We start from the raw sequence: 16,188 nt of genomic DNA, 5'->3' as shown, positions 1-16,188 counted from the left end.
AACTGCCAGGAGAGAGAAAACCACCAGGTATATAAGAGTTCTTAACAGACTTTCTGAGGTACGCACGTTCAGTTCATACACTTTACGCTTGCGAGTGACAGAGCTGTTTGTGAGAGGATTTGCACGGTTCTAGTTCTATCAGTTTTTGGTGATACCGTCACTGACTTGAGCGTCGGAGTGCGATCGGCCGCAGCGGCGCCGTGTCGTTTCTTTGCAGGTTCTTGAAGTAGATCCAGGGGAGGAACGAAGGTGATAAGCGGTGCGCACGTCGATCCTTTGACGAGGCATTCTCTAGCGTTCCGGTCATCAGGCAGGATCATCAGGCGCCCACCGTGGGGCCCGTGTAAAACTTGCTCCCATCCACAGCGTGAGTTCGTGGAAGTTTTCGGGGTTTTCTGCGCGGTTGTGTGCTGGTGCAACCGTCGTTCGCAGTTTCTTTGAGTTTCGTTCGGTGAGTTTGCGTTTTGTACCGTTTGTTTGGCTTTCAATCGGTGGAGTGAGGTCTTTTGTTGCTTGCGCGCAATCTGTTTGGTGGAGGTTCGAGTTCTTTTGTGGTTTTCTGCGAAGGTTTGCGGTGTTCTTGAGTTCTTGCGCAGTTTCTTGAGTTTTCTCCGATTGATCGCTGATTCGATCGTGGTTGAAGTGTTGTTTGCTGTATTTCTGTGGTTCGCTGAAGTTAATGAGAAAAATGAGAAGCAATCGCTCCAGTCCCGTGGCGCCTGTCGCTGCTGAAGGCGACGCCGCCATGACCATGGCGCAGATGGCAGAGATGATGCGCTCGTTGCAGGCAACTGTGGAAGCCTCGCGCGTAGAGCAGGCAAGGATACATGAGGACCTGGTCGCCTCTCGCGCCAGGAACGAGGAGCTCAGCAAGGTAGCTGAGGAGCTGCGTCGAGCTCTTCAGGAGCAGCAGGGACGTTCTTCTGCTGAAGAGGTGGCACCGTCGACGCCACCTCGTGTGTTCCCAATGCCTTTTGTTCAGGCGATTACCGACACGCCAATTCCCACGAGCGTGGTTCCGGTTAAAGCCGTTTTTACCGGCGTGGAGGATCCAGAGGCTCATCTGACCACGTTCCACACGCAGATGATGTTGTCGGGAGGGTCAGACGCCGTCTACTGCAAGATGTTCGTGAGCACGCTCCAGGGAACGGCGATGGAGTGGTTTGTGAGCCTGCCTAATGGCCACATAACCAATTTTCAACAATTCTCGAAAATCTTTGTCGAGCAGTACATTGTGAATAAGGCACCGCCGAGGGTGTCCTATGATCTGTTTGATATAAGGCAGTACCATGGGGAGTCCCTCAGAGACTACCTCAATCGCTTCGGAGCGCAGATGGTCAGATCGCCAGCCAAGGATGAAGAAATGCTGGTCTATGCCTTCAAGAAGGGCGTGCAGCCAGGGCCATTCTGCGAGGCCTTAATCAGGGCTCATCCAGCGACGTTTGCTGAAGTCAGGCGACTTGCGGTGGCCCACATCGCCGACGAGAGTGAAGTCGCCGAGAAGAGAGGCAGCGTGGCTCCCGCCAGGCCACGCGCCCAGACCAGGATCCAGCCGCAGAGGGTGCTGGAAACAGCGGCGGCGGCCAGAAAAGACCAAAGGACTCGCTATCCTTACGACAGGAGAAATAAGGGAAGAAGCCAAGCGCGCCAACAACCAGCGCGCCAACCACCAGCACGCCGGGAATACAATCGCCCGCCTAAGCACAAATTCTTCATGGGACTAGCGGACCTGATCGCTATCCCTAACATATCTGCTAGGTTGAAGGCGCCTGAGAAGGTGGGCGACAAGGTGCTGGGGTCAAAGCCGGACGCCTGGTGCGAGTTCCACCAGTGTTTTGGCCACAACCTGGACTCGTGTCTGTCTTTAGAATACCAGCTCGACGATCTGGTTAAGAGCGGGTTCCTAAATGACTATCTGCTGGATAGAAGGACGGGGGGAGCGTCGAGTTCCCAGCCAGCAGTTGGAGAAGCCCAGCAACACGAGATGCCTATCCATGGGGAGATCCACACCATTGCAGGGGGTTTCTCAGGTGGTGGATGCACCGCATCGCAGAGGAAAAAGTACGCGCGATCGGTGATGGCAGTGGACATGTTTGAAGATCACTCGCCGGAAGTGGACATTACGTTCACAAAGCAGGATCTTCGGGACGTTGTGCCTCATGACAACGATCCCATAGTTATTTCGCTGATCACGGCGGGAAGAAAGGTCCACAGAGTTCTGGTGGACCAAGGAAGCTCGGCAGACGTGATGTTCTGGCCGACTTTCACGCAGCTGGAACTGCCCCTTGACCAGCTGAGGCCCTATGGAGGGTGCTTGTATGGGTTCGCTGGCGACCAGGTGGAGGTCAGGGGGTACATTGAGCTGAGAACCACGTTTACGGATGAGGCTGGGTCGAGGATGGAGAAAATCAAGTACCTCATCGTAAACGCCCCTTCAGCGTATAACATCCTGTTGGGAAGGCCCACTCTTAACAGGATAGGTGCCATTCCGTCGACTCGGCACATGAAGGTGAAATTGCCGTCCATGGAGGGGGTGGTGATCACGATAAAGTCTGATCAGAAAGAAGCGAAAAGGTGCTATGAGAATAGCCTGAAAAACAAAAGATCAGTGAACTATGTAACAACCACCCCGCCTCCCGGTGTGAAGCCCAGACCGCCGGTAACAGAGGAGACCGCCGGAAGGGATGTAGAGATGGTAGATGCTGAGCTGGGGGAGAGGAATGCTGGCCTGGAGGAAGAAGAGGCACGGAACCGCCCCGAGGAAGCAAGGGAACAAGGAATCTCCAGGGCGGTGATCGCCAGAGAATCCAGGCCCAAACCTGTCGAGCAGTGGCTCGAAAAGGAGATCGGAGGGAAAATCTTCAAGCTGGGAAGATCTCTGGAAGTCGATCTCCAGGACCAGATCGCCAAGGTGATTGAGCGGCATCTGGACGCGTTTGCATGGTCCGCCTCGGACATGCCCGGGATTGATCCCGACTTCCTGTGCCATCATCTGGCGATGGACAACATGGTGAGACCGGTGCGACAAAGGAGAAGAAAATTCAACGAGGAGAGGAGGCAGGCGATCAGGGACGAAACACAGAAACTCCTCGCTGCGGGCCACATCAGGGAAGTCCAGTACCCTGAATGGTTGGCGAATGTCGTACTGGTGAAGAAGAGCAACGGGAAATGGCGCATGTGCATCGATTTCACCGATCTGAATAAAGCTTGCCCAAAGGATTCATATCCTTTACCAAGCATTGATGCCCTGGTTGATAGTGCCGCAGGGTGCAGGCTGCTGAGTTTCCTGGATGCCTTCTCGGGCTATAATCAGATCAAGATGCATCCCATGGATGAAGAGAAAACAGCTTTCATGACGGAGAGGTCGTGCTACTGCTATAAGGTGATGCCGTTTGGGCTGAAGAACGCGGGGGCCACGTACCAGAGGTTGATGGATCGAGTACTTGCACCAATGCTGGGAAGGAACGTGCAAGCTTACGTCGATGACATGGTCGTGACCTCGCAGGAAAAGAGCAAGCACGTTGCAGACTTGGAAGAATTGTTCACGACGATCGCCAAGTTCAAGTTAAAGCTCAACCCGGAGAAATGCATTTTCGGCGTGGAGGCTGGGAAATTTTTGGGTTTTCTCTTGACTGAAAGAGGAATAGAAGCTAACCCGGACAAGTGTGCCGCCATCTTGGCGATGAGAAGCCCGGCTACGGTGAAAGAAGTCCAGCAGCTAACAGGTCGGATGGTAGCCCTATCTCGCTTCGTGTCAGCTAGCGGAGAAAAGGGGCATCCCTATTTTCAGTGTCTGCGGCGCAATAACAAGTTCGCTTGGACGAAAGAGTGTGAGGAAGCTTTCGTCAAGCTGAAGGAGTATCTGGCGAGCCCGCCGGTTCTGTGCAAACCGCTGGCGGGGATCCCTCTCAGGCTGTATTTCGCTGTGACTGAGAGGGCGGTGAGTGCGGTGCTCGCCCAGGATCAAGGTCAGGCTCAGAAGCCTATTTATTTTGTGAGCAAGGTGTTGCAGGGCCCAGAAACGAGATATCAGGCCCTGGAGAAGGTTGCGCTAGCTGTGGTGTTTTCGGCGAGGAGGTTGCGCCACTACTTCCACAGTTTCACAATACTGGTGATGACTGACCTGCCCATCCAGAAGGTCTTGAAGAAACCTGACGTTGCGGGAAGAATGGTGAAGTGGGCAGTGGAGTTGTCAGAGTTTGACATTAAATATGAGCCTCGAGGCCCGATCAAGGGGCAAATCTTTGCAGATTTTGTGGTCGAGCTCTCATCAGAGGCGACGCGGGTTGAAGGAGATGATTTCCGTTGGGTACTCTCGGTGGATGGATCGTCGAACCAGCAGGGTAGCGGTGCTGGAGTCATATTGGAAGGACCCAACGGCGTGCTGATCGAACAATCGTTGAGATTTGCCTTCAAAGCCAGCAACAATCAAGCAGAGTATGAGGCGCTGATCGCCGGGATTTTGCTGGCCAAAGAGATGGGAGCCAGGGTGTTAATGGCTAAGAGTGACTCGCTGCTAGTCACAGGGCAAGTAACAGGCGAGTTCCAGGCTAAAGATCCACAAATGGCGGCTTACTTGGCGTATGTGCAGGAATTGAAGAGTTCCTTTGCCTCTTTTGAAGTAGTGCATGTGCCCCGAGAGCAGAATGCCCGAGCTGACTTGCTTGCTAAGCTTGCCAGCTCAGGCAAGGGGGGAAGGCAGAGGACGGTGATTCAAGAAACTCTGAAGACGCCGAGGGCATTTGTAGCAGATCACCTGGTCCTTCAGATAAGCAAGTCGATGGAGAGAGCAGCGAGTAGCCATAAGTCTTTGACGCAAGAAACTCTGAGATCGCCGAGAATTAGAGCATGTCGAGGAGAGAAGGTGGACGTGATGCAGGTCTGCGCCACCCATGAGCCAGACACTTGGATAACACAGTACAAGCGGTGCTTGGCTGATGGCCTCCTCCCGCTAGATCCAACAGAAGCTATGAAGGTAAAGAAAAATTCCAGCAAGTATACATTGATTGATGGCGATCTGTACAGGTTTGGGTTCACTCACCCACTCCTGGAATGTATACACGGCGAGAAGTGCACGAGAATTATGGCAGAGCTCCACGAAGGTATATGTGGAAGCCACGTCGGGGGTCGAGCTCTGGCCGCGAGGACTCTCCGTGCAGGCTACTATTGGCCATCTATGAGAGAAGATTGCAAGAAGTATGCCCAATGCTGTAAACAGTGCCAGCAGCACGCCGATTGGCATAAGGCACCTCCCGAGGAGTTGAAGTCGATCTATAGCCCTTGGCCGTTTCATACTTGGGGAATCGACATCCTGGGACCTTTCCCGCTGGCGATCAGGCAAATGAAGTACTTGGTGGTGGCGATTGAGTACTTCACCAAGTGGATTGAAGCAGAACCAGTGGCCCAGATCACCGCACACAAGATCGAAGGTTTTGTATGGAAGAACATCGTGTGCCGGTTTGGAGTGCCTAAGCGCCTGGTGTCAGATAATGGGACGCAGTTTGCAAGCCACCTGTTGAAGAAGCTTTGCGAAGGGGTGGGAATTCAACAAGTGTTTGCATCCGTCGAGCACCCTCAAACAAATGGCCAGGTGGAATCAGCTAATCGGGTGTTGTTGAGAGGTTTGAAGAGAAGGCTTGAGAAAGCCAAGGGAAGTTGGGCTGAGGAGGTGCCCCGCATAGTCTGGGCGTACCACACCACCGAGCAGTCAGGAACCCATGAGACCCCGTTTAGCTTGGTCTATGGGTGTGACGCCATGATTCCGGTGGAGATCCAGGAGAGCTCGCCGAGATTCCATAACTTTGTAGAGGAAGACTCGAATGAAGAGAGAAGGCTGAACCTGGATCTGCTGGATGAAGTCAGGGAAGAGGCGAGGCTGAAGGCTGAGGCGGTGAAAAGGAGGATCGAGCGAAGATACAACTCAAAGGTGATGCCAAGGCAGTTTAGAGAAGGCGATCTGGTGATGAGGAAGGCCCACCAGTACGAAATGGAGAATAAACTATCACCCAAGTGGACTAGACCGTTCAGAATAACCGAGGCGCTCGGGAACGGGGCCTACCGCTTAGAAACGCTGGAAGGAGGGGCGATCCCTCGTGCCTGGAACGCCACACACCTGAAGTTGTACTATAGTTAAGAGCTTTGTAAGTAAAGACAAACACAAATGTTATATTACAATGTCTCTGTTAAAACAGTTTCAAGGGGGCACTCTTTTTTCCCTAAGGAGGGTTTTTAATGAGGCCACCCAATAAAAGAAGAGTTTTCGAAGTATAAGGTGTTTTCAGATTGCATGTGTGATATTTTCAAAAGCTTTGGAGAAAGACCTTGTCATTTGTACATGATTTAAGGCAAGAAAAGATATATCGCGTGCTTTCTAAAAAAGTTTTAAGTCCTCATCGTTTTTCGGCGATTGGAGGCACCAGTTAAGTTTTAAGTCCTCATCGTTTTTCGGCGATTGGAGGCACCAGTTAAGTTTTCAAAGTCCTCATCGTCCTTCGGCGATCGGAGGCACCAGATGAAAGACCTCGACGCTCTCGCGCGTCCTGAGGCAAGTAAAAGACCTCCTCGCCGTTGAGCGAGCACAGGCGAGAAAGAGAAAAAGTCCTCCGTGTTTCTGGGAGCGAGAAGATGTAACTCCTGGAGCAATGTCGAGGCAAGTTAAAAGACCTCCTCGCCGTTGAGCGAGCGCAGGCGAGAAAGAAAAGGTCCTCAGTGCATCCAGGGGGGAGGAGATGTACGCCCTGGGCAAGTTGAGGCACCATATAAAGTCCTTATCGCCGTTGTGCGAGCTAAGGCCAGTTAAAGACCTCCTCGCCGTCGAGCGGGTGCAGGCGAGAGAAAGAAATTGTCCTCAGTGCATCCAGGGGGGAGGAGATGTACACCCTGGGCAAGTTGAGGCACCAGACAAAGTCCTTCTCGCCGTCGAGCGGGTTAAGGCCATTTAAAGTCCTTCTCGCCGATGAGCGAGTTCAGGCGAGTAAAAGTCCTTCTCGCCGATGAGCGAGTTCAGGCGAGTTAAAAGACCTTCTCGCTTACGTGCGAGCACAGGCAAGATAAAATCCTTCTCGTCTCGAACGAGTTCAGGTATGGCGAAGAGGGTGGAAGAAGCTTGAAAGGTGGCTAAGGTAGGTTCGAAGAGAACGCCTAGTCACCCGGTCTTTTGCTCTGAAGTTCAGGAGGGCAAAGGAAGTTCCCAAAGGGCGTTTCTACCCCAGATAAAGAAACGATTGCCAAAGCATGAGGCTAGAAAAAGCTGATGTCACCAAGGGGTCTTGGCGATCGGGAAAAGTTCAAACGACGGCGAGAAGGTTGAAAGACTTGTTTGATAAAGCAGGTCGAGTGGGACGTTGTTCGAGCCAATGATTAAGTTACAGTTCGTTGCTTGAAGGGTATTCTTGTAATGAGGTTAGTTGCCTTAAGAGTACAAGTTGTTTAAAGTGATTTTTGCTTAAGTTTGAATTGGCTCGAGGCGGTTACGTCAAAAGTCGCGTTTGCAAAATTGCTAAGTTAAATCCGACAAAGTTAAACATGCAAAGAGGGCTAAAGCGCTTAAAAGAAGTCAAGGGAGAGAATATCCAAGTTCAGCGATTGAAATAAGTATCTGTCCAAAACACATATGCACGAATTCTTATTACAAGGTATATACAAGCGAATTTATAAAGTAGCAGACGGGGTGGAGTTGGTTGAGCCTTCGGCGGGAACGACCTTTCCATCTACTACTTCGTTGTTTAACGACACCATGCTGAGGTCGAGATCGGGGAATAGGCATGCGAATTGTTCCCGAGCGGCTTCGAATCCAGCAGCCAGAATCTGAGCGGAGTTTAGTTTAAGTTCTTCAAATTGCCCTTGAAGTTCTTCAACCTGTTTCTTGAGCTCCTTGTTCTGCTGCTCCAGCTCTTCGACCTGTTTTCAGAGTTTTTCGTTGGTCTCTTGAGCATGGAGAAGGTCGTCAGCAACCTTCTTGGATTCTGTTTGAGCTTGGGTCAACTCGGCAGCCATCTTCCCTTTTTCCTTGTTGGCCTCGGTGAGATCAGCCATGGCTCCAGTTTTTGCAACTTGGCGGCATCAGCTTGAATGCGAGCCTCCGGGTCGCTCGCCTTGGTGCGGAGAGGCACGATCTTGCTTTCTAGCTCGACTTTCTCTTGGGCAAGATCATGAATTTTGCGGCGAAGGTCAGCAGCTTCCTTGCGCGCCAGCCTGAGCTCGGTACTCAGGGCATCCTCCACTCGGGAGTGTTCCATTTCCGCGAGCGTCAGGCTGAATGACACCTTCTCCACCTCAACCTTCATAGTGCTATTTTCGGTCTTGAGGTTGTAGAGATCGTCTTGAAGCCTCCTGGTGGAGCTCTCCACAGCCCTCGTTATGATCGATGGGATATCCTCTGCTATGGTTTTGAGTTTGGCAGTCAGAGGTTCCCACATCCTTGTGACTTCAAGGGAAAGGTTTGATGCTTGGAGAGGCGCCAGGGGGGCTTGTTGAGGGTTCTCGCCGCCACCTTCCTTAGCAGGATTTTCAGCGTTTGCTTCCTGGCGTGGCGACGCAATCGGGGATTCGGTAATTAGAATTGGAGAGGTGTGAGCAACCTCATCCCCGATTGGAACGTTTTCTGCAGCTGAAGCGTTTGAAGGGGGGCCCCCTCCAGCTGAGATGTGTGGCGTAGAGGCACTTGGGGGGTCCTCCAGAAAATTTGGCTCTTGAGCCTCAGCTGCTGGTGGCGCAGTGGCCAGTGGAGTTGCTTGGACTGGTGATGAAGGGGCTTGTGGTGTTGGCGATGAGGGAGGAGGAGCAGGCGTTGATGGTGGTGATGAGGTTGGAAGAGGGGGTGGAGCAGGTGGAGAAGATGGTGCCACCCTCTTCCTTTTCGTGACAAGGCCATCCTCTGTGACCTCGTCGTCCTCTTCTTCCTCCTCTTGGACGACTTGGGGGGCTTTTCGTTTAGGCCTCTTAAGGACCAGTTTCTTGCGCTGGGTGGGTTCCTTAGGCGGTGATCGCCCATGAACGATGGCCTTCTCGACCGCCGAGTTGGGCACCGTCTGGGAACCGGTCGCCAACCCGTGGTTTCGGGCGAGCGCCTTTAAGTCGGCGAGCATGTTTTTACCCAACATGGTGTCTGCATGAAACGAAAGTGCATGAGTTAGCTCAGAGAAGAAAAATATAAGTGTATGAGGCAATGAAACAGCAAAACAGGTAGTATATGCAGAAAAGGTAAAACCAAAGTCTTGTGCGTATCGCACAAGACGCCCAGAAGCAGTATCAGAAGCAATATCAAGACAAGAGTGTAGCGTCCTAACCTATTTGGAATTCTAACTGGTCCTCAAAGAATTCGAAGGAGATCAGGGTGGGGGTCAGGAATGTTATGTTGGCATCTGCCACCCTCTTCCAGAATAGACAGAGGTCTCGGTCCAAAGCTCCCATGCTATCAGGACTTCTGGGCCTCCTGAAGCAGCTCTTGGACTCCTTTTTCCCCTTGTCCACCCAGTACAAGGGGAAGCCATCGAGAAGGGAAGTGTCTTTATCGTTTGCGCGTACTTGGATGAACTTCCCCTTCCAGTCTTTGTACGATTGCTGGAAGATGGTAAAAATGGATCTCCCAGCAATGGCATTCAGGCTGACCCACAGGCGGTCTCCTGGGTGCTTGGCCTAAAAAAGAAACAAAAACACGTCCACCGACGCGGGCAACCCTAGGTGGTCGCATGTTATTTGAAAGGCTCGAACAAACGCCCAGCTGTTGGGGTGAAGCTGGGCGGCAGCAATATTGAGCTCGGTCAAAAGTTCCCTCTCGAATCGGGTGAGGGGAAACCTGAGCTTGACCTTCTTGAAGAAAGTTGTGTAAACGAAGCAGAAGGGCCCGTCGGCGCTCACTTTGTCGTCAGCACACACTGGGAGAGCGGCGGGGCAAGGCAGCACCATCATCCTCTCGTCGTGCTCCTTGTGAAACGATTGATAGGCCTCGTCCCCCTTTGTCAACCGCAAAATTGCTCCCGCAGTGTTCACCGACGAGGTCTCCTTTAGAAGGGTTGGGGTGGCCCAAGGATATAATGTTTTGAAGTCTGGCAGAGGGACGGGGGCTCCTCCAGCGTTAGGTGGAGTCGCCTGGGCCAGAGCAGTTTGGGAAGATGCAGGCCTCTCAGTCTGCGAAGAGGAAGCGCCACGAACTTGCGTTGATTCGTGTGCTTGTGAAGGAGGGTTTCGTGCTGATGGAGGGGGGTTCGGGGTAATCTTGGTGCAAGTCATGATGGCAGCTGCAAAGGAAGAAGAAAGGAAAAATGATCAGGAGGGTTACGAAGGCTGACTCGGTCATGGAAGGAAGGTGAAACGACGAACGAATGTGAGTTCGTTGCGACGATCGACAAAGCCCTAAGTTACGCAGAAGAGAAATGGAAAAACGACCCACAGCGTATGCACCAGGCAGTTACAGGATGATGCAAATCGGTGAAAATGCAAGGAAACCCAGCAGATGAAGGAAAGTAATTACCTTTCGATGATCAGGAAGACGATGGAGGAAGATGGTGATCTGGAGTGTTGAAGAACGTTGAGAGTTTTCGCAGAGGGAAGTTAGAGCGTTTTGCAAGCACGAAGAAAGTGATGGAACAGTGGAGCGTAATGGGTTTAAGGGTTTTCGAAATGATTTTAGGAAGCGCTAACGGCAGATGAAGAGAGCCGTTGATGAAGCCACGTGTCGAGCGATGCGTGAAGGGTTTGGTGGAGCGTCAGAGCAGCAGAAAGTACTATCGCTTGGAATTCTGCGTCAGTGCCACGTAGACCGGTGTTAACGAAGGATCTTTCAGTCTTTTCGCTAGACAAGTCTTCGCTTAAGACTGGGGGGCTTGTGTACCGTCCTGATGGTCGGGTGTGATGACGTGGCATCCTGCTACAGTGTAGGCGTGTTGACAAGGCGCCAGGTTGGCAGTTAGGAAGGAAGTCGGGAGGCACGTGTAGTCGCCGATTGTTAAGTTGGCGTGTTCCGATTTCCAGCTTACCAGAATAGGCGATCGCCAGGTTGAAGATGAAGTCGCCAGATGCAGACCCAGGCGACCAAGCAGTCGGAGATCGCCAGAACAAGCACATCGCCGAAAATGAAGGAGAAGCAGATTATGAAGGCGGCCGGCGAGACCACAGGGAAGGAGTATGAAGGCCCTAACTCGCCAGTTCCAGTATAGATCGCACTCCTAAGTTAGCTATGCACTGGGCAGTACCATGCATAAGTAACTTAGCCAAAATGAGAGCAGAAGCGGCGCCAAGTCAGGGAGCCTCCAGATGATGGCACGTGTACAGTTGGATGCGAGCCACGTGTCCAAGTCTGTAACTGCCAGGAGAGAGAAAACCACCAGGTATATAAGAGTTCTTAACAGACTTTTTGAGGTACGCACGTTCAGTTCATACACTTTACGCTTGCGAGTGACAGAGCTGTTTGTGAGAGGATTTGCACGGTTCTAGTTCTATCAGTTTTTTGTGATACCGTCACTGACTTGAGCGTCTGAGTGCGATCGGCCGCAGCGGCGCCGTGTCGTTTCTTTGCAGGTTCTTGAAGTATATCCAGGGGAGGAACGAAGGTGATAAGCGGTGCGCACGTCGATCCTTTGACGAGGCATTCTCTAGCGTTCCGGTCATCAGGCAGGATCAGATTCAGTTATACAAAGCATAAAATAGATGCATATCAAGTCAAAACAGTTTTGACAGTTCAAACAGAATTTGTTATATTTTTCAAAAAACAATCGATTGAAACCTCGATTCAATCGATTGATTTGGCTTTGACTTGTAAAGTCAGCCAATTTTAGCTTTTCAAAATCCTTTTGAAAACACCAAGTGAAAACAACCAACCAATTGAAACATAGAAAAGGAATGTTTTTTTTACTTACTTGGAAAAATATTTTTCTTTAAAAGATCTTGATTGTTTTAGCTTTGGATTGGACTAAGAGTGATTTAACAACTTCTAAATACACAAAACCAAAAACCCCACAAGCAACAACCCAACTTTAAGCATCCTTATTGAATTTGGAATCATCTCTCTCTCTCTAAATTTTAAAGAAATTTAGAAATTATTTATCAATAATAGAAACTAATTTAGATATCAATAATTTGTTTAGTCTCTAAAATAGTATCTAATTTTGTCAATATATAGGAACTACTTATTTTTTTGTCTCTAAAATTGGTTTTTATTTAATGATTTTCTTATAGTGTTTATAAACTTTTTAGCATTGAGCCACGCAGTCCTGGAGGAGGTGATGGAGATCAAGAAGAAGGAGAGAATGAGGTTGAAGTTGAAGATGCTCAAAGACATATTAGCTCATCATCCTTTTTACCTCAAAGGATTACAAGGAGCAAAACTAAAGAATTAGGAAGTAGACTTCAAATGTTTTCTCTTTTTGTAGTTTCTTTTGTATAAAATTTAAAAATACATAGAGTAGTGTTTAGGAAAGGTTCTAAAGAGGGAAACCTAAAGATACCTCTTGTGTAAAGCATCTATAGGCGTTAGTTTTAGGAAGAGTCTAGAAGGTGCCCCTTCACTCTCCATTTTAGGCGCTAGAAGTGGAAGAGTTGTAGGCAACCTTAGAAAGCTTCTCTTCTTAATCATGACCGGTCCTTTCTCCTATATAAAGAGGGCTTGAGTCCTTGGAATAATAGAATTGATATTTTGAGTAAAGAACCTCTCCCAAATTGGTGAGTGATTGAGAGACTTGTGTCTTCTCCTCTTCTAGTCTCATCTTGAGTGCATTCTTGGAACCTCAAGTGGCGGCATTTACACTCATCTTGAAGCCTTTCATCCTTAAAGTGGCGTGCACATCTCCAAGTTCTCCAACCACATAAGTTTCCTATTTCGTTTCATCTTCTTCATCCATTTTCATTCCAAAACAAATCCTAAAACATGTCTTTGATGTTTCTTTCCATTTCAATCGGTTAAACTTGCTTGTTTTGTGTTTCCATTCGGTACTTCTTCTTAGTTTGCTGTTCTTGTGATTTTAATTGAGTTTCCTTGTGTTTTAATCGGTTCATTTGCCATATTATGGGTTTCTATATGAGTTTGGCTTGGTTACTTGTGATTTGGTGAGTTCTTGAATGTTAAGAACATTGATCCAATTCTTAGAAAGTGCCTAATCATATTCTAACTCTTGTTGAATCCATAACATGTCCATTATATCTCTATCATGTTATTGGAATCACATCAGGAGGTCCTCACTCAGGCTATCCACTACCTCCTTATTCTGGAAACACCTAAGAGCTTGTTGGAGGATGGATGGAAGATCGGTGGTAGGAGGCACTTGGCCACCTTCAAGAGCGTTCTCCCCCCGCCTTCGTGTATGATGAGGTCACGAGGAGATGAGGCGCTGGGGGGGTTGTCCCTAAAGGATGTAGCATGGCTGTCAGAAGTAGAATGCGAAGGCGCCACGACATCATCCACCCTTTGTCTCTTGAAGACGAGGCCCGCGCAGGTGTCCTCGTCCTTTGAGCCAGTCTCCACCACCACCCCCTTTTGTCTGTTATCAACGAGGACTGGTTCAGGTGAGTTGGGAGCAGAGGTAGCATGGGGAGGAGGGTTTGTAGGAGTTGAAGTACCCACGTCAGCAGCAGCCTTGTGCTTGGCAACCAACTCGCCCAGTTTCTTCTTCTTCTTCTCGTTAAGAACCATCTCTGCACAAGAGGCATAGTATCAGTAAACACACAAGTAAAGATAAGTACACACACAGGATAAGCAAAAGCAAGAAAAATAGGGGGTACCAATACGCTTTTTTGAGGGACGCGGGTTGGAACTCGAATTTGATTAGCTCAGCAGTGTCGAACACCGCCCCTAGCTTCGAAATGAACTCGCAGGTCCCCCGATCTTGCGAAGTTAAGTCCTCTAGACTCCTTGGCTTTTTAAGTCCAGGCTTCTCCACCCAATAGAGGGGAAATCCGTCTAGAAGGGTGGGGTCGTGGACGCTGCAGCACACCTTGAAAAATTTCTTCCTAAAACCCTTGTAGGATTGTTGGAAGAGAGTTAGGAGAACTCTCCCCGCCACTCCATTAAAGCTCAACCACAGCCTCTTGTCGGGATTCTTCGCCTCGAAGAAGTATAAGAAGATGTCCACGGAGGGCGTGTGGCTGAAGTGATTGCACAGAATACCGAAGACCCTTACAAATGCCAGTTGTTGGGATGCAGCTGGGCAGGGGCCACGTTAACCTCTGTAAGTAAAGCGCGCTCGAACGCTGTAAGTGGCAAGTGAAGTTTAACCCACTTGAAGATGGTGGAATACATGAAGAAGAAGGGTTCTCCAACTGGGTTCGTGCGATCATCAACGCACACAGGTTCGCCATTCTCACAAGGCCAAACCGACACATACGCATCGTGCTCCCTCCTAAATACACAACACTTCTCATCAGCTTCACCCTCATTGTATGTTATTATGTCCGGGTTAAAGTTATATTTGGAGGTTTCTGCTAAGAGGTTATTAGGAGCCCAGTAGTAGAGGGTTTTGTAGTCAATGGAGGGAGGAGGGTTGAGTGTTGTTTTGGTTCTGGCCATCTCGAAGAAAGCTAAAAAGGAAGAAAGCAAAGGTTCAGAAGAAGGCGATGGCGTAACTTAGTAAAACCAGAAAGACAGAAGACTCGGGAACGAAGAATAAAGGAAACATAAAGTGCAAAAAACCTAAAGAGCGAAAAACATAAGCAGCGAAATCATAAAGTAAGAGCAAACAATGAGTAAAGATCATACCTTTGATCAAGTAGGGTTTGAAGGTATGAGTTTGAAGAGGAAGAGAGAGCGTTTCGAGCAGGAGAAATGCTTGGGAAATTATTTGCTTAAGTGAAAGTAATGAAACAGTGAAGAGAGCGTAAAGATTTAAAGGTTTAAACAATATACGAAGAAACACAAGCGCCAACAAGTGATAGTCGTTGATGTTAGAATGTATGGCCTTAAACGAGAGGGGGTGAATTGTTTAAGAAAGATTTTTGTAAACTTTTAAGTCTAGAATGAAAATACTTCAATAAAACCTTGAATAAGAATTCAGTTTTTCAAAACATAAAGCAAAAGCACAACACTGGAAAAACAATCGGTTGTTTTACCGAAACAATCGGTTGTTTATACCATTTATCAAATGAAAAAACTGAATTTAAAGAGATAGGGATAGAGAGATTGTACACAGTTGTTTATACTGGTTCACTCCAAATCCAGAGCTACATCCAGTCTTCTCAGAAACCCTGAGGAAATCCACTAAGCAATCACACCTTGATCACTTACACAACAACCAAGAGAATGACCTTGAACACCTCAAGAAAAACACTCTCCTTGGCCAACACACCATCACTAAGATTGCTGATCTTGATCCCCTCAAGAACACACACCCAATCTCAGCAAAACACAGAAACGAAACTTGTTCAACAGAGTACAAGGATTACACTTGTTACAGAAGATAATCTGAAATCAATACAAGCAGAATCCTATTCCATACACTTTGATCAATCATAAACTCTTAGCAATCTTAGCTCTTTGAAAAACTGAAAAACTCTTAGCAAAAAACTTGTCAAAGATTGTTAATTGTCAAATCTGTTTTTCTGAATATATTCAAAGATGTAGTTTGTTATCAAATCTTAACAAACTCTTAAATTGCATTAAAAGATTGGTCAAAGCATTTAATGACTAGAGTGTAGGCAGTTAAATCATTTAAAGCTCAGTCAAAGCTAAAACAGTTTTTCTGTTATGGTCCCAAAACAAACAATCGGTTCTTTTGGTACTTAACAGTTCAACCATTTTAAAAACAGTTCTCAATCTTTTTCTCAAAACACCTAAGTATAAACAATTGGTTGTTTCGACAAAACAATTGGTTGTTTTAACTTGGTTTTGAAAACCTTTTACTTTCACAAAGATTGAGAATGCCTATGCTTTAGATTTAATCAAAGGGTGGATTACAACATCCAAACTACCCCAGAACTAAGCTAAACCAGCACAGCAACATCAAGCACAACAGAGGCTTCAACATCCTTCAAAGGATTTGGATTCTTCAAAACTTGAACACCACTTGGTTTAACAATCTCCCCCTATTTGATGAAGACAAATCCCTGGTGCTTGTGTTCAATCTGATTAAATCTGAAGTAGTTCCTGCAAAAATAGAATTTATACTGTCCAAAGCTTCTTACAGCAGCAAGTTAGTTTATTACTCATTCAAAGCATAATTCATGATAAACAATCGGTTGTTTACACGAAACAATCGGTTGTTT

This window comes from Phaseolus vulgaris, chromosome 10 (genome assembly GCF_000499845.2).
Source record: "Phaseolus vulgaris cultivar G19833 chromosome 10, P. vulgaris v2.0, whole genome shotgun sequence".
NCBI lineage: Eukaryota > Viridiplantae > Streptophyta > Magnoliopsida > Fabales > Fabaceae > Phaseolus > Phaseolus vulgaris.
Note: the sequence above shows the minus strand (reverse complement) of the source record.